This window comes from Schistocerca americana, unplaced genomic scaffold, assembly GCF_021461395.2.
Source record: "Schistocerca americana isolate TAMUIC-IGC-003095 unplaced genomic scaffold, iqSchAmer2.1 HiC_scaffold_721, whole genome shotgun sequence".
Lineage (NCBI taxonomy): Eukaryota > Metazoa > Arthropoda > Insecta > Orthoptera > Acrididae > Schistocerca > Schistocerca americana.
This window is the reverse complement of record NW_025726480.1, coordinates 51,039-67,969: the sequence shown is the minus strand read 5'-3', so window position 1 is coordinate 67,969 and position 16,931 is coordinate 51,039. Positions and strand designations below refer to the sequence as shown.

The 16,931-nt window shown below is 54.9% G+C and overlaps 18 non-coding genes across 18 annotated transcripts; all 18 read left to right on the top strand.

Moving 5' to 3' along the window:
• Positions 1–153: 153 nt before the first annotated feature.
• Positions 154–272, top strand: LOC124589694. Its single transcript, XR_006976190.1, has one exon. It is a non-coding gene; the product is annotated as a 5S ribosomal RNA (ribosomal RNA).
• An 853-nt stretch (positions 273–1,125) lies between these two features.
• On the top strand, positions 1,126–1,244 carry LOC124589693. Its single transcript, XR_006976189.1, has one exon. It is a non-coding gene; the product is annotated as a 5S ribosomal RNA (ribosomal RNA).
• Positions 1,245–2,107: 863 nt separating this feature from the next.
• On the top strand, positions 2,108–2,226 carry LOC124589692. Its single transcript, XR_006976188.1, has one exon. It is a non-coding gene; the product is annotated as a 5S ribosomal RNA (ribosomal RNA).
• An 863-nt stretch (positions 2,227–3,089) lies between these two features.
• On the top strand, positions 3,090–3,208 carry LOC124589691. The gene has a single exon (XR_006976187.1). It is a non-coding gene; the product is annotated as a 5S ribosomal RNA (ribosomal RNA).
• An 862-nt stretch (positions 3,209–4,070) lies between these two features.
• On the top strand, positions 4,071–4,189 carry LOC124589690. The gene has a single exon (XR_006976186.1). It is a non-coding gene; the product is annotated as a 5S ribosomal RNA (ribosomal RNA).
• Positions 4,190–5,042: 853 nt separating this feature from the next.
• Positions 5,043–5,161, top strand: LOC124589689. The gene has a single exon (XR_006976185.1). It is a non-coding gene; the product is annotated as a 5S ribosomal RNA (ribosomal RNA).
• Positions 5,162–6,014: 853 nt separating this feature from the next.
• LOC124589688 lies at positions 6,015–6,133 on the top strand. Its single transcript, XR_006976184.1, has one exon. It is a non-coding gene; the product is annotated as a 5S ribosomal RNA (ribosomal RNA).
• Positions 6,134–6,986: 853 nt separating this feature from the next.
• Positions 6,987–7,105, top strand: LOC124589687. The gene has a single exon (XR_006976183.1). It is a non-coding gene; the product is annotated as a 5S ribosomal RNA (ribosomal RNA).
• Positions 7,106–7,958: 853 nt separating this feature from the next.
• LOC124589685 lies at positions 7,959–8,077 on the top strand. Its single transcript, XR_006976181.1, has one exon. It is a non-coding gene; the product is annotated as a 5S ribosomal RNA (ribosomal RNA).
• An 863-nt stretch (positions 8,078–8,940) lies between these two features.
• On the top strand, positions 8,941–9,059 carry LOC124589683. Its single transcript, XR_006976180.1, has one exon. It is a non-coding gene; the product is annotated as a 5S ribosomal RNA (ribosomal RNA).
• An 853-nt stretch (positions 9,060–9,912) lies between these two features.
• On the top strand, positions 9,913–10,031 carry LOC124589682. Its single transcript, XR_006976179.1, has one exon. It is a non-coding gene; the product is annotated as a 5S ribosomal RNA (ribosomal RNA).
• Positions 10,032–10,894: 863 nt separating this feature from the next.
• On the top strand, positions 10,895–11,013 carry LOC124589681. Its single transcript, XR_006976178.1, has one exon. It is a non-coding gene; the product is annotated as a 5S ribosomal RNA (ribosomal RNA).
• Positions 11,014–11,875: 862 nt separating this feature from the next.
• LOC124589680 lies at positions 11,876–11,994 on the top strand. Its single transcript, XR_006976177.1, has one exon. It is a non-coding gene; the product is annotated as a 5S ribosomal RNA (ribosomal RNA).
• Positions 11,995–12,857: 863 nt separating this feature from the next.
• LOC124589745 lies at positions 12,858–12,976 on the top strand. The gene has a single exon (XR_006976238.1). It is a non-coding gene; the product is annotated as a 5S ribosomal RNA (ribosomal RNA).
• An 861-nt stretch (positions 12,977–13,837) lies between these two features.
• LOC124589744 lies at positions 13,838–13,956 on the top strand. Its single transcript, XR_006976237.1, has one exon. It is a non-coding gene; the product is annotated as a 5S ribosomal RNA (ribosomal RNA).
• An 862-nt stretch (positions 13,957–14,818) lies between these two features.
• Positions 14,819–14,937, top strand: LOC124589743. The gene has a single exon (XR_006976236.1). It is a non-coding gene; the product is annotated as a 5S ribosomal RNA (ribosomal RNA).
• An 861-nt stretch (positions 14,938–15,798) lies between these two features.
• LOC124589742 lies at positions 15,799–15,917 on the top strand. The gene has a single exon (XR_006976235.1). It is a non-coding gene; the product is annotated as a 5S ribosomal RNA (ribosomal RNA).
• Positions 15,918–16,778: 861 nt separating this feature from the next.
• On the top strand, positions 16,779–16,897 carry LOC124589741. The gene has a single exon (XR_006976234.1). It is a non-coding gene; the product is annotated as a 5S ribosomal RNA (ribosomal RNA).
• The last annotated feature ends 34 nt before the right edge of the window (positions 16,898–16,931 follow it).

The following is a 16,931-nucleotide window of genomic DNA, read 5'->3' as shown; positions in this document are numbered from 1 at the left end:
GCTGGGACGCCGGGCGCGCCCCCCGCGCGCGTCCTCGAGGAACTGGCTGTTGCGGAAGGAAGTACTTTCGTCAAATGCGGCGGAAAACTAACATTTTGTGTGTTGGGAAAAAAGCCGAACGCGAATTCTGCCGTGCTCCTACATTAGATGCGCGCCAACGGCCATACCATGATGGATACACCGGTTCTCGTCCGATCACCGAAGTTAAGCATCATTGGGCCCAGTTAGTACTTGGATGGGTGACCACCTGGGAAACCTGGGTGCTGTTGGCTACCTTCCTTTTTTTTTTTCGTTTTGCTATTTTGTCGCTACCCCTGCCAGCCCAATTTTCAAACTACCTTTCTGTTGTGACAAAGATGCTTCCTTATGCCTTTTAAACTACTGTAATGGAACGAAAATGCAGTAATTAACTCGGTTTGAGGGAGAATGTGCTAACCAAGTTTGCCAAGAAGACTTTGAAAACGACAAAACAGTACGAATCGGCAGGTGATTTCTGAAATACGTCACCGCCTATTGTTGTGTAGGAGTGTAGAGTTCCAAATTTGGTTTGTAATCATGACTTTATTCCTTAGTCGTCTCGTCTCGTCCCGCAGACGTTTGTCGTGCTTGCGCTGTCATATGGACCACGACCCGAGCGGCAGCGAGCGGCAGTCGAGCAAAGTCGGGACAAGTCGGGACGGGGACAGGGACAGGAATGGTGCGAATGCACTGCAAACTACGCAGACACCTGGTGTGAGGCGAGGCGAGGCGAGGCGAGGCGAGGCGAGGCGAGGCAGCCCACATCGCTACCAGTGGCGCCCTCCAGCACGACACTGCACCACCCCGCACAGGCCCTCCGCTGGACACCAGGGACAAGATGCGTCCTCCGCTAGTGTCGAAGGCTGCACGCGCCCAGCGAATGACAGGAGGTGCAACGAGCAGCAGTGCGTCTCACACACGCGGCGGTGCGCCCGCTAATTCGGCCGTCGCTCTGCTGGGACGCCGGGCGCGCCCCCCGCGCGCGTCCTCGAGGAACTGGCTGTTGCGGAAGGAAGTACTTTCGTCAAATGCGGCGGAAAACTAACATTTTGTGTGTTGGGAAAAAAGCCGAACGCGAATTCTGCCGTGCTCCTACATTAGATGCGCGCCAACGGCCATACCATGATGGATACACCGGTTCTCGTCCGATCACCGAAGTTAAGCATCATTGGGCCCAGTTAGTACTTGGATGGGTGACCACCTGGGAAACCTGGGTGCTGTTGGCTACCTTCCTTTTTTTTTTTCGTTTTGCTATTTTGTCGCTACCCCTGCCAGCCCAATTTTCAAACTACCTTTCTGTTGTGACAAAGATGCTTCCTTATGCCTTTTAAACTACTGTAATGGAACGAAAATGCAGTAATTAACTCGGTTTGAGGGAGAATGTGCTAACCAAGTTTGCCAAGAAGACTTTGAAAACGACAAAACAGTACGAATCGGCAGGTGATTTCTGAAATACGTCACCGCCTATTGTTGTGTAGGAGTGTAGAGTTCCAAATTTGGTTTGTAATCATGACTTTATTCCTTAGTCGTCTCGTCTCGTCCCGCAGACGTTTGTCGTGCTTGCGCTGTCATATGGACCACGACCCGAGCGGCAGCGAGCGGCAGTCGAGCAAAGTCGGGACAAGTCGGGACGGGGACAGGGACAGGAATGGTGCGAATGCACTGCAAACTACGCAGACACCTGGTGTGAGGCGAGGCGAGGCGAGGCGAGGCGAGGCGAGGCGAGGCGAGGCGAGGCAGCCCACATCGCTACCAGTGGCGCCCTCCAGCACGACACTGCACCACCCCGCACAGGCCCTCCGCTGGACACCAGGGACAAGATGCGTCCTCCGCTAGTGTCGAAGGCTGCACGCGCCCAGCGAATGACAGGAGGTGCAACGAGCAGCAGTGCGTCTCACACACGCGGCGGTGCGCCCGCTAATTCGGCCGTCGCTCTGCTGGGACGCCGGGCGCGCCCCCCGCGCGCGTCCTCGAGGAACTGGCTGTTGCGGAAGGAAGTACTTTCGTCAAATGCGGCGGAAAACTAACATTTTGTGTGTTGGGAAAAAAGCCGAACGCGAATTCTGCCGTGCTCCTACATTAGATGCGCGCCAACGGCCATACCATGATGGATACACCGGTTCTCGTCCGATCACCGAAGTTAAGCATCATTGGGCCCAGTTAGTACTTGGATGGGTGACCACCTGGGAAACCTGGGTGCTGTTGGCTACCTTCCTTTTTTTTTTTCGTTTTGCTATTTTGTCGCTACCCCTGCCAGCCCAATTTTCAAACTACCTTTCTGTTGTGACAAAGATGCTTCCTTATGCCTTTTAAACTACTGTAATGGAACGAAAATGCAGTAATTAACTCGGTTTGAGGGAGAATGTGCTAACCAAGTTTGCCAAGAAGACTTTGAAAACGACAAAACAGTACGAATCGGCAGGTGATTTCTGAAATACGTCACCGCCTATTGTTGTGTAGGAGTGTAGAGTTCCAAATTTGGTTTGTAATCATGACTTTATTCCTTAGTCGTCTCGTCTCGTCCCGCAGACGTTTGTCGTGCTTGCGCTGTCATATGGACCACGACCCGAGCGGCAGCGAGCGGCAGTCGAGCAAAGTCGGGACAAGTCGGGACGGGGACAGGGACAGGAATGGTGCGAATGCACTGCAAACTACGCAGACACCTGGTGTGAGGCGAGGCGAGGCGAGGCGAGGCGAGGCGAGGCGAGGCGAGGCGAGGCAGCCCACATCGCTACCAGTGGCGCCCTCCAGCACGACACTGCACCACCCCGCACAGGCCCTCCGCTGGACACCAGGGACAAGATGCGTCCTCCGCTAGTGTCGAAGGCTGCACGCGCCCAGCGAATGACAGGAGGTGCAACGAGCAGCAGTGCGTCTCACACACGCGGCGGTGCGCCCGCTAATTCGGCCGTCGCTCTGCTGGGACGCCGGGCGCGCCCCCCGCGCGCGTCCTCGAGGAACTGGCTGTTGCGGAAGGAAGTACTTTCGTCAAATGCGGCGGAAAACTAACATTTTGTGTGTTGGGAAAAAAGCCGAACGCGAATTCTGCCGTGCTCCTACATTAGATGCGCGCCAACGGCCATACCATGATGGATACACCGGTTCTCGTCCGATCACCGAAGTTAAGCATCATTGGGCCCAGTTAGTACTTGGATGGGTGACCACCTGGGAAACCTGGGTGCTGTTGGCTACCTTCCTTTTTTTTTTTCGTTTTGCTATTTTGTCGCTACCCCTGCCAGCCCAATTTTCAAACTACCTTTCTGTTGTGACAAAGATGCTTCCTTATGCCTTTTAAACTACTGTAATGGAACGAAAATGCAGTAATTAACTCGGTTTGAGGGAGAATGTGCTAACCAAGTTTGCCAAGAAGACTTTGAAAACGACAAAACAGTACGAATCGGCAGGTGATTTCTGAAATACGTCACCGCCTATTGTTGTGTAGGAGTGTAGAGTTCCAAATTTGGTTTGTAATCATGACTTTATTCCTTAGTCGTCTCGTCTCGTCCCGCAGACGTTTGTCGTGCTTGCGCTGTCATATGGACCACGACCCGAGCGGCAGCGAGCGGCAGTCGAGCAAAGTCGGGACAAGTCGGGACGGGGACAGGGACAGGAATGGTGCGAATGCACTGCAAACTACGCAGACACCTGGTGTGAGGCGAGGCGAGGCGAGGCGAGGCGAGGCGAGGCGAGGCGAGGCGAGGCAGCCACATCGCTACCAGTGGCGCCCTCCAGCACGACACTGCACCACCCCGCACAGGCCCTCCGCTGGACACCAGGGACAAGATGCGTCCTCCGCTAGTGTCGAAGGCTGCACGCGCCCAGCGAATGACAGGAGGTGCAACGAGCAGCAGTGCGTCTCACACACGCGGCGGTGCGCCCGCTAATTCGGCCGTCGCTCTGCTGGGACGCCGGGCGCGCCCCCCGCGCGCGTCCTCGAGGAACTGGCTGTTGCGGAAGGAAGTACTTTCGTCAAATGCGGCGGAAAACTAACATTTTGTGTGTTGGGAAAAAAGCCGAACGCGAATTCTGCCGTGCTCCTACATTAGATGCGCGCCAACGGCCATACCATGATGGATACACCGGTTCTCGTCCGATCACCGAAGTTAAGCATCATTGGGCCCAGTTAGTACTTGGATGGGTGACCACCTGGGAAACCTGGGTGCTGTTGGCTACCTTCCTTTTTTTTTTTCGTTTTGCTATTTTGTCGCTACCCCTGCCAGCCCAATTTTCAAACTACCTTTCTGTTGTGACAAAGATGCTTCCTTATGCCTTTTAAACTACTGTAATGGAACGAAAATGCAGTAATTAACTCGGTTTGAGGGAGAATGTGCTAACCAAGTTTGCCAAGAAGACTTTGAAAACGACAAAACAGTACGAATCGGCAGGTGATTTCTGAAATACGTCACCGCCTATTGTTGTGTAGGAGTGTAGAGTTCCAAATTTGGTTTGTAATCATGACTTTATTCCTTAGTCGTCTCGTCTCGTCCCGCAGACGTTTGTCGTGCTTGCGCTGTCATATGGACCACGACCCGAGCGGCAGCGAGCGGCAGTCGAGCAAAGTCGGGACAAGTCGGGACGGGGACAGGGACAGGAATGGTGCGAATGCACTGCAAACTACGCAGACACCTGGTGTGAGGCGAGGCGAGGCGAGGCGAGGCGAGGCGAGGCGAGGCAGCCCACATCGCTACCAGTGGCGCCCTCCAGCACGACACTGCACCACCCCGCACAGGCCCTCCGCTGGACACCAGGGACAAGATGCGTCCTCCGCTAGTGTCGAAGGCTGCACGCGCCCAGCGAATGACAGGAGGTGCAACGAGCAGCAGTGCGTCTCACACACGCGGCGGTGCGCCCGCTAATTCGGCCGTCGCTCTGCTGGGACGCCGGGCGCGCCCCCCGCGCGCGTCCTCGAGGAACTGGCTGTTGCGGAAGGAAGTACTTTCGTCAAATGCGGCGGAAAACTAACATTTTGTGTGTTGGGAAAAAAGCCGAACGCGAATTCTGCCGTGCTCCTACATTAGATGCGCGCCAACGGCCATACCATGATGGATACACCGGTTCTCGTCCGATCACCGAAGTTAAGCATCATTGGGCCCAGTTAGTACTTGGATGGGTGACCACCTGGGAAACCTGGGTGCTGTTGGCTACCTTCCTTTTTTTTTTTCGTTTTGCTATTTTGTCGCTACCCCTGCCAGCCCAATTTTCAAACTACCTTTCTGTTGTGACAAAGATGCTTCCTTATGCCTTTTAAACTACTGTAATGGAACGAAAATGCAGTAATTAACTCGGTTTGAGGGAGAATGTGCTAACCAAGTTTGCCAAGAAGACTTTGAAAACGACAAAACAGTACGAATCGGCAGGTGATTTCTGAAATACGTCACCGCCTATTGTTGTGTAGGAGTGTAGAGTTCCAAATTTGGTTTGTAATCATGACTTTATTCCTTAGTCGTCTCGTCTCGTCCCGCAGACGTTTGTCGTGCTTGCGCTGTCATATGGACCACGACCCGAGCGGCAGCGAGCGGCAGTCGAGCAAAGTCGGGACAAGTCGGGACGGGGACAGGGACAGGAATGGTGCGAATGCACTGCAAACTACGCAGACACCTGGTGTGAGGCGAGGCGAGGCGAGGCGAGGCGAGGCGAGGCGAGGCAGCCCACATCGCTACCAGTGGCGCCCTCCAGCACGACACTGCACCACCCCGCACAGGCCCTCCGCTGGACACCAGGGACAAGATGCGTCCTCCGCTAGTGTCGAAGGCTGCACGCGCCCAGCGAATGACAGGAGGTGCAACGAGCAGCAGTGCGTCTCACACACGCGGCGGTGCGCCCGCTAATTCGGCCGTCGCTCTGCTGGGACGCCGGGCGCGCCCCCCGCGCGCGTCCTCGAGGAACTGGCTGTTGCGGAAGGAAGTACTTTCGTCAAATGCGGCGGAAAACTAACATTTTGTGTGTTGGGAAAAAAGCCGAACGCGAATTCTGCCGTGCTCCTACATTAGATGCGCGCCAACGGCCATACCATGATGGATACACCGGTTCTCGTCCGATCACCGAAGTTAAGCATCATTGGGCCCAGTTAGTACTTGGATGGGTGACCACCTGGGAAACCTGGGTGCTGTTGGCTACCTTCCTTTTTTTTTTTCGTTTTGCTATTTTGTCGCTACCCCTGCCAGCCCAATTTTCAAACTACCTTTCTGTTGTGACAAAGATGCTTCCTTATGCCTTTTAAACTACTGTAATGGAACGAAAATGCAGTAATTAACTCGGTTTGAGGGAGAATGTGCTAACCAAGTTTGCCAAGAAGACTTTGAAAACGACAAAACAGTACGAATCGGCAGGTGATTTCTGAAATACGTCACCGCCTATTGTTGTGTAGGAGTGTAGAGTTCCAAATTTGGTTTGTAATCATGACTTTATTCCTTAGTCGTCTCGTCTCGTCCCGCAGACGTTTGTCGTGCTTGCGCTGTCATATGGACCACGACCCGAGCGGCAGCGAGCGGCAGTCGAGCAAAGTCGGGACAAGTCGGGACGGGGACAGGGACAGGAATGGTGCGAATGCACTGCAAACTACGCAGACACCTGGTGTGAGGCGAGGCGAGGCGAGGCGAGGCGAGGCGAGGCGAGGCAGCCCACATCGCTACCAGTGGCGCCCTCCAGCACGACACTGCACCACCCCGCACAGGCCCTCCGCTGGACACCAGGGACAAGATGCGTCCTCCGCTAGTGTCGAAGGCTGCACGCGCCCAGCGAATGACAGGAGGTGCAACGAGCAGCAGTGCGTCTCACACACGCGGCGGTGCGCCCGCTAATTCGGCCGTCGCTCTGCTGGGACGCCGGGCGCGCCCCCCGCGCGCGTCCTCGAGGAACTGGCTGTTGCGGAAGGAAGTACTTTCGTCAAATGCGGCGGAAAACTAACATTTTGTGTGTTGGGAAAAAAGCCGAACGCGAATTCTGCCGTGCTCCTACATTAGATGCGCGCCAACGGCCATACCATGATGGATACACCGGTTCTCGTCCGATCACCGAAGTTAAGCATCATTGGGCCCAGTTAGTACTTGGATGGGTGACCACCTGGGAAACCTGGGTGCTGTTGGCTACCTTCCTTTTTTTTTTTCGTTTTGCTATTTTGTCGCTACCCCTGCCAGCCCAATTTTCAAACTACCTTTCTGTTGTGACAAAGATGCTTCCTTATGCCTTTTAAACTACTGTAATGGAACGAAAATGCAGTAATTAACTCGGTTTGAGGGAGAATGTGCTAACCAAGTTTGCCAAGAAGACTTTGAAAACGACAAAACAGTACGAATCGGCAGGTGATTTCTGAAATACGTCACCGCCTATTGTTGTGTAGGAGTGTAGAGTTCCAAATTTGGTTTGTAATCATGACTTTATTCCTTAGTCGTCTCGTCTCGTCCCGCAGACGTTTGTCGTGCTTGCGCTGTCATATGGACCACGACCCGAGCGGCAGCGAGCGGCAGTCGAGCAAAGTCGGGACAAGTCGGGACGGGGACAGGGACAGGAATGGTGCGAATGCACTGCAAACTACGCAGACACCTGGTGTGAGGCGAGGCGAGGCGAGGCGAGGCGAGGCGAGGCGAGGCAGCCCACATCGCTACCAGTGGCGCCCTCCAGCACGACACTGCACCACCCCGCACAGGCCCTCCGCTGGACACCAGGGACAAGATGCGTCCTCCGCTAGTGTCGAAGGCTGCACGCGCCCAGCGAATGACAGGAGGTGCAACGAGCAGCAGTGCGTCTCACACACGCGGCGGTGCGCCCGCTAATTCGGCCGTCGCTCTGCTGGGACGCCGGGCGCGCCCCCCGCGCGCGTCCTCGAGGAACTGGCTGTTGCGGAAGGAAGTACTTTCGTCAAATGCGGCGGAAAACTAACATTTTGTGTGTTGGGAAAAAAGCCGAACGCGAATTCTGCCGTGCTCCTACATTAGATGCGCGCCAACGGCCATACCATGATGGATACACCGGTTCTCGTCCGATCACCGAAGTTAAGCATCATTGGGCCCAGTTAGTACTTGGATGGGTGACCACCTGGGAAACCTGGGTGCTGTTGGCTACCTTCCTTTTTTTTTTTCGTTTTGCTATTTTGTCGCTACCCCTGCCAGCCCAATTTTCAAACTACCTTTCTGTTGTGACAAAGATGCTTCCTTATGCCTTTTAAACTACTGTAATGGAACGAAAATGCAGTAATTAACTCGGTTTGAGGGAGAATGTGCTAACCAAGTTTGCCAAGAAGACTTTGAAAACGACAAAACAGTACGAATCGGCAGGTGATTTCTGAAATACGTCACCGCCTATTGTTGTGTAGGAGTGTAGAGTTCCAAATTTGGTTTGTAATCATGACTTTATTCCTTAGTCGTCTCGTCTCGTCCCGCAGACGTTTGTCGTGCTTGCGCTGTCATATGGACCACGACCCGAGCGGCAGCGAGCGGCAGTCGAGCAAAGTCGGGACAAGTCGGGACGGGGACAGGGACAGGAATGGTGCGAATGCACTGCAAACTACGCAGACACCTGGTGTGAGGCGAGGCGAGGCGAGGCGAGGCGAGGCGAGGCGAGGCGAGGCGAGGCAGCCCACATCGCTACCAGTGGCGCCCTCCAGCACGACACTGCACCACCCCGCACAGGCCCTCCGCTGGACACCAGGGACAAGATGCGTCCTCCGCTAGTGTCGAAGGCTGCACGCGCCCAGCGAATGACAGGAGGTGCAACGAGCAGCAGTGCGTCTCACACACGCGGCGGTGCGCCCGCTAATTCGGCCGTCGCTCTGCTGGGACGCCGGGCGCGCCCCCCGCGCGCGTCCTCGAGGAACTGGCTGTTGCGGAAGGAAGTACTTTCGTCAAATGCGGCGGAAAACTAACATTTTGTGTGTTGGGAAAAAAGCCGAACGCGAATTCTGCCGTGCTCCTACATTAGATGCGCGCCAACGGCCATACCATGATGGATACACCGGTTCTCGTCCGATCACCGAAGTTAAGCATCATTGGGCCCAGTTAGTACTTGGATGGGTGACCACCTGGGAAACCTGGGTGCTGTTGGCTACCTTCCTTTTTTTTTTTCGTTTTGCTATTTTGTCGCTACCCCTGCCAGCCCAATTTTCAAACTACCTTTCTGTTGTGACAAAGATGCTTCCTTATGCCTTTTAAACTACTGTAATGGAACGAAAATGCAGTAATTAACTCGGTTTGAGGGAGAATGTGCTAACCAAGTTTGCCAAGAAGACTTTGAAAACGACAAAACAGTACGAATCGGCAGGTGATTTCTGAAATACGTCACCGCCTATTGTTGTGTAGGAGTGTAGAGTTCCAAATTTGGTTTGTAATCATGACTTTATTCCTTAGTCGTCTCGTCTCGTCCCGCAGACGTTTGTCGTGCTTGCGCTGTCATATGGACCACGACCCGAGCGGCAGCGAGCGGCAGTCGAGCAAAGTCGGGACAAGTCGGGACGGGGACAGGGACAGGAATGGTGCGAATGCACTGCAAACTACGCAGACACCTGGTGTGAGGCGAGGCGAGGCGAGGCGAGGCGAGGCGAGGCGAGGCAGCCCACATCGCTACCAGTGGCGCCCTCCAGCACGACACTGCACCACCCCGCACAGGCCCTCCGCTGGACACCAGGGACAAGATGCGTCCTCCGCTAGTGTCGAAGGCTGCACGCGCCCAGCGAATGACAGGAGGTGCAACGAGCAGCAGTGCGTCTCACACACGCGGCGGTGCGCCCGCTAATTCGGCCGTCGCTCTGCTGGGACGCCGGGCGCGCCCCCCGCGCGCGTCCTCGAGGAACTGGCTGTTGCGGAAGGAAGTACTTTCGTCAAATGCGGCGGAAAACTAACATTTTGTGTGTTGGGAAAAAAGCCGAACGCGAATTCTGCCGTGCTCCTACATTAGATGCGCGCCAACGGCCATACCATGATGGATACACCGGTTCTCGTCCGATCACCGAAGTTAAGCATCATTGGGCCCAGTTAGTACTTGGATGGGTGACCACCTGGGAAACCTGGGTGCTGTTGGCTACCTTCCTTTTTTTTTTTCGTTTTGCTATTTTGTCGCTACCCCTGCCAGCCCAATTTTCAAACTACCTTTCTGTTGTGACAAAGATGCTTCCTTATGCCTTTTAAACTACTGTAATGGAACGAAAATGCAGTAATTAACTCGGTTTGAGGGAGAATGTGCTAACCAAGTTTGCCAAGAAGACTTTGAAAACGACAAAACAGTACGAATCGGCAGGTGATTTCTGAAATACGTCACCGCCTATTGTTGTGTAGGAGTGTAGAGTTCCAAATTTGGTTTGTAATCATGACTTTATTCCTTAGTCGTCTCGTCTCGTCCCGCAGACGTTTGTCGTGCTTGCGCTGTCATATGGACCACGACCCGAGCGGCAGCGAGCGGCAGTCGAGCAAAGTCGGGACAAGTCGGGACGGGGACAGGGACAGGAATGGTGCGAATGCACTGCAAACTACGCAGACACCTGGTGTGAGGCGAGGCGAGGCGAGGCGAGGCGAGGCGAGGCGAGGCGAGGCGAGGCAGCCCACATCGCTACCAGTGGCGCCCTCCAGCACGACACTGCACCACCCCGCACAGGCCCTCCGCTGGACACCAGGGACAAGATGCGTCCTCCGCTAGTGTCGAAGGCTGCACGCGCCCAGCGAATGACAGGAGGTGCAACGAGCAGCAGTGCGTCTCACACACGCGGCGGTGCGCCCGCTAATTCGGCCGTCGCTCTGCTGGGACGCCGGGCGCGCCCCCCGCGCGCGTCCTCGAGGAACTGGCTGTTGCGGAAGGAAGTACTTTCGTCAAATGCGGCGGAAAACTAACATTTTGTGTGTTGGGAAAAAAGCCGAACGCGAATTCTGCCGTGCTCCTACATTAGATGCGCGCCAACGGCCATACCATGATGGATACACCGGTTCTCGTCCGATCACCGAAGTTAAGCATCATTGGGCCCAGTTAGTACTTGGATGGGTGACCACCTGGGAAACCTGGGTGCTGTTGGCTACCTTCCTTTTTTTTTTTCGTTTTGCTATTTTGTCGCTACCCCTGCCAGCCCAATTTTCAAACTACCTTTCTGTTGTGACAAAGATGCTTCCTTATGCCTTTTAAACTACTGTAATGGAACGAAAATGCAGTAATTAACTCGGTTTGAGGGAGAATGTGCTAACCAAGTTTGCCAAGAAGACTTTGAAAACGACAAAACAGTACGAATCGGCAGGTGATTTCTGAAATACGTCACCGCCTATTGTTGTGTAGGAGTGTAGAGTTCCAAATTTGGTTTGTAATCATGACTTTATTCCTTAGTCGTCTCGTCTCGTCCCGCAGACGTTTGTCGTGCTTGCGCTGTCATATGGACCACGACCCGAGCGGCAGCGAGCGGCAGTCGAGCAAAGTCGGGACAAGTCGGGACGGGGACAGGGACAGGAATGGTGCGAATGCACTGCAAACTACGCAGACACCTGGTGTGAGGCGAGGCGAGGCGAGGCGAGGCGAGGCGAGGCGAGGCGAGGCGAGGCAGCCACATCGCTACCAGTGGCGCCCTCCAGCACGACACTGCACCACCCCGCACAGGCCCTCCGCTGGACACCAGGGACAAGATGCGTCCTCCGCTAGTGTCGAAGGCTGCACGCGCCCAGCGAATGACAGGAGGTGCAACGAGCAGCAGTGCGTCTCACACACGCGGCGGTGCGCCCGCTAATTCGGCCGTCGCTCTGCTGGGACGCCGGGCGCGCCCCCCGCGCGCGTCCTCGAGGAACTGGCTGTTGCGGAAGGAAGTACTTTCGTCAAATGCGGCGGAAAACTAACATTTTGTGTGTTGGGAAAAAAGCCGAACGCGAATTCTGCCGTGCTCCTACATTAGATGCGCGCCAACGGCCATACCATGATGGATACACCGGTTCTCGTCCGATCACCGAAGTTAAGCATCATTGGGCCCAGTTAGTACTTGGATGGGTGACCACCTGGGAAACCTGGGTGCTGTTGGCTACCTTCCTTTTTTTTTTTCGTTTTGCTATTTTGTCGCTACCCCTGCCAGCCCAATTTTCAAACTACCTTTCTGTTGTGACAAAGATGCTTCCTTATGCCTTTTAAACTACTGTAATGGAACGAAAATGCAGTAATTAACTCGGTTTGAGGGAGAATGTGCTAACCAAGTTTGCCAAGAAGACTTTGAAAACGACAAAACAGTACGAATCGGCAGGTGATTTCTGAAATACGTCACCGCCTATTGTTGTGTAGGAGTGTAGAGTTCCAAATTTGGTTTGTAATCATGACTTTATTCCTTAGTCGTCTCGTCTCGTCCCGCAGACGTTTGTCGTGCTTGCGCTGTCATATGGACCACGACCCGAGCGGCAGCGAGCGGCAGTCGAGCAAAGTCGGGACAAGTCGGGACGGGGACAGGGACAGGAATGGTGCGAATGCACTGCAAACTACGCAGACACCTGGTGTGAGGCGAGGCGAGGCGAGGCGAGGCGAGGCGAGGCGAGGCGAGGCGAGGCAGCCCACATCGCTACCAGTGGCGCCCTCCAGCACGACACTGCACCACCCCGCACAGGCCCTCCGCTGGACACCAGGGACAAGATGCGTCCTCCGCTAGTGTCGAAGGCTGCACGCGCCCAGCGAATGACAGGAGGTGCAACGAGCAGCAGTGCGTCTCACACACGCGGCGGTGCGCCCGCTAATTCGGCCGTCGCTCTGCTGGGACGCCGGGCGCGCCCCCCGCGCGCGTCCTCGAGGAACTGGCTGTTGCGGAAGGAAGTACTTTCGTCAAATGCGGCGGAAAACTAACATTTTGTGTGTTGGGAAAAAAGCCGAACGCGAATTCTGCCGTGCTCCTACATTAGATGCGCGCCAACGGCCATACCATGATGGATACACCGGTTCTCGTCCGATCACCGAAGTTAAGCATCATTGGGCCCAGTTAGTACTTGGATGGGTGACCACCTGGGAAACCTGGGTGCTGTTGGCTACCTTCCTTTTTTTTTTTCGTTTTGCTATTTTGTCGCTACCCCTGCCAGCCCAATTTTCAAACTACCTTTCTGTTGTGACAAAGATGCTTCCTTATGCCTTTTAAACTACTGTAATGGAACGAAAATGCAGTAATTAACTCGGTTTGAGGGAGAATGTGCTAACCAAGTTTGCCAAGAAGACTTTGAAAACGACAAAACAGTACGAATCGGCAGGTGATTTCTGAAATACGTCACCGCCTATTGTTGTGTAGGAGTGTAGAGTTCCAAATTTGGTTTGTAATCATGACTTTATTCCTTAGTCGTCTCGTCTCGTCCCGCAGACGTTTGTCGTGCTTGCGCTGTCATATGGACCACGACCCGAGCGGCAGCGAGCGGCAGTCGAGCAAAGTCGGGACAAGTCGGGACGGGGACAGGGACAGGAATGGTGCGAATGCACTGCAAACTACGCAGACACCTGGTGTGAGGCGAGGCGAGGCGAGGCGAGGCGAGGCGAGGCGAGGCGAGGCGAGGCAGCACATCGCTACCAGTGGCGCCCTCCAGCACGACACTGCACCACCCCGCACAGGCCCTCCGCTGGACACCAGGGACAAGATGCGTCCTCCGCTAGTGTCGAAGGCTGCACGCGCCCAGCGAATGACAGGAGGTGCAACGAGCAGCAGTGCGTCTCACACACGCGGCGGTGCGCCCGCTAATTCGGCCGTCGCTCTGCTGGGACGCCGGGCGCGCCCCCCGCGCGCGTCCTCGAGGAACTGGCTGTTGCGGAAGGAAGTACTTTCGTCAAATGCGGCGGAAAACTAACATTTTGTGTGTTGGGAAAAAAGCCGAACGCGAATTCTGCCGTGCTCCTACATTAGATGCGCGCCAACGGCCATACCATGATGGATACACCGGTTCTCGTCCGATCACCGAAGTTAAGCATCATTGGGCCCAGTTAGTACTTGGATGGGTGACCACCTGGGAAACCTGGGTGCTGTTGGCTACCTTCCTTTTTTTTTTTCGTTTTGCTATTTTGTCGCTACCCCTGCCAGCCCAATTTTCAAACTACCTTTCTGTTGTGACAAAGATGCTTCCTTATGCCTTTTAAACTACTGTAATGGAACGAAAATGCAGTAATTAACTCGGTTTGAGGGAGAATGTGCTAACCAAGTTTGCCAAGAAGACTTTGAAAACGACAAAACAGTACGAATCGGCAGGTGATTTCTGAAATACGTCACCGCCTATTGTTGTGTAGGAGTGTAGAGTTCCAAATTTGGTTTGTAATCATGACTTTATTCCTTAGTCGTCTCGTCTCGTCCCGCAGACGTTTGTCGTGCTTGCGCTGTCATATGGACCACGACCCGAGCGGCAGCGAGCGGCAGTCGAGCAAAGTCGGGACAAGTCGGGACGGGGACAGGGACAGGAATGGTGCGAATGCACTGCAAACTACGCAGACACCTGGTGTGAGGCGAGGCGAGGCGAGGCGAGGCGAGGCGAGGCGAGGCGAGGCGAGGCAGCCACATCGCTACCAGTGGCGCCCTCCAGCACGACACTGCACCACCCCGCACAGGCCCTCCGCTGGACACCAGGGACAAGATGCGTCCTCCGCTAGTGTCGAAGGCTGCACGCGCCCAGCGAATGACAGGAGGTGCAACGAGCAGCAGTGCGTCTCACACACGCGGCGGTGCGCCCGCTAATTCGGCCGTCGCTCTGCTGGGACGCCGGGCGCGCCCCCCGCGCGCGTCCTCGAGGAACTGGCTGTTGCGGAAGGAAGTACTTTCGTCAAATGCGGCGGAAAACTAACATTTTGTGTGTTGGGAAAAAAGCCGAACGCGAATTCTGCCGTGCTCCTACATTAGATGCGCGCCAACGGCCATACCATGATGGATACACCGGTTCTCGTCCGATCACCGAAGTTAAGCATCATTGGGCCCAGTTAGTACTTGGATGGGTGACCACCTGGGAAACCTGGGTGCTGTTGGCTACCTTCCTTTTTTTTTTTCGTTTTGCTATTTTGTCGCTACCCCTGCCAGCCCAATTTTCAAACTACCTTTCTGTTGTGACAAAGATGCTTCCTTATGCCTTTTAAACTACTGTAATGGAACGAAAATGCAGTAATTAACTCGGTTTGAGGGAGAATGTGCTAACCAAGTTTGCCAAGAAGACTTTGAAAACGACAAAACAGTACGAATCGGCAGGTGATTTCTGAAATACGTCACCGCCTATTGTTGTGTAGGAGTGTAGAGTTCCAAATTTGGTTTGTAATCATGACTTTATTCCTTAGTCGTCTCGTCTCGTCCCGCAGACGTTTGTCGTGCTTGCGCTGTCATATGGACCACGACCCGAGCGGCAGCGAGCGGCAGTCGAGCAAAGTCGGGACAAGTCGGGACGGGGACAGGGACAGGAATGGTGCGAATGCACTGCAAACTACGCAGACACCTGGTGTGAGGCGAGGCGAGGCGAGGCGAGGCGAGGCGAGGCGAGGCGAGGCGAGGCAGCACATCGCTACCAGTGGCGCCCTCCAGCACGACACTGCACCACCCCGCACAGGCCCTCCGCTGGACACCAGGGACAAGATGCGTCCTCCGCTAGTGTCGAAGGCTGCACGCGCCCAGCGAATGACAGGAGGTGCAACGAGCAGCAGTGCGTCTCACACACGCGGCGGTGCGCCCGCTAATTCGGCCGTCGCTCTGCTGGGACGCCGGGCGCGCCCCCCGCGCGCGTCCTCGAGGAACTGGCTGTTGCGGAAGGAAGTACTTTCGTCAAATGCGGCGGAAAACTAACATTTTGTGTGTTGGGAAAAAAGCCGAACGCGAATTCTGCCGTGCTCCTACATTAGATGCGCGCCAACGGCCATACCATGATGGATACACCGGTTCTCGTCCGATCACCGAAGTTAAGCATCATTGGGCCCAGTTAGTACTTGGATGGGTGACCACCTGGGAAACCTGGGTGCTGTTGGCTACCTTCCTTTTTTTTTTTCGTTTTGCTATTTTGTCGCTACCCCTGCCAGCCCAATTTTCAAACTACCTTTCTGTTGTGACAAAGATGCTTCCTTATGCCTTTTAAACTACTGTAATGGAACGAAAATGCAGTAATTAACTCGGTTTGAGGGAGAATGTGCTAACCAAGTTTGCCAAGAAGACTTTGAAAACGACAAAACAGTACGAATCGGCAGGTGATTTCTGAAATACGTCACCGCCTATTGTTGTGTAGGAGTGTAGAGTTCCAAATTTGGTTTGTAATCATGACTTTATTCCTTAGTCGTCTCGTCTCGTCCCGCAGACGTTTGTCGTGCTTGCGCTGTCATATGGACCACGACCCGAGCGGCAGCGAGCGGCAGTCGAGCAAAGTCGGGACAAGTCGGGACGGGGACAGGGACAGGAATGGTGCGAATGCACTGCAAACTACGCAGACACCTGGTGTGAGGCGAGGCGAGGCGAGGCGAGGCGAGGCGAGGCGAGGCGAGGCGAGGCAGCACATCGCTACCAGTGGCGCCCTCCAGCACGACACTGCACCACCCCGCACAGGCCCTCCGCTGGACACCAGGGACAAGATGCGTCCTCCGCTAGTGTCGAAGGCTGCACGCGCCCAGCGAATGACAGGAGGTGCAACGAGCAGCAGTGCGTCTCACACACGCGGCGGTGCGCCCGCTAATTCGGCCGTCGCTCTGCTGGGACGCCGGGCGCGCCCCCCGCGCGCGTCCTCGAGGAACTGGCTGTTGCGGAAGGAAGTACTTTCGTCAAATGCGGCGGAAAACTAACATTTTGTGTGTTGGGAAAAAAGCCGAACGCGAATTCTGCCGTGCTCCTACATTAGATGCGCGCCAACGGCCATACCATGATGGATACACCGGTTCTCGTCCGATCACCGAAGTTAAGCATCATTGGGCCCAGTTAGTACTTGGATGGGTGACCACCTGGGAAACCTGGGTGCTGTTGGCTACCTTCCTTTTTTTTTTTCGTTTTGCTATTTTGT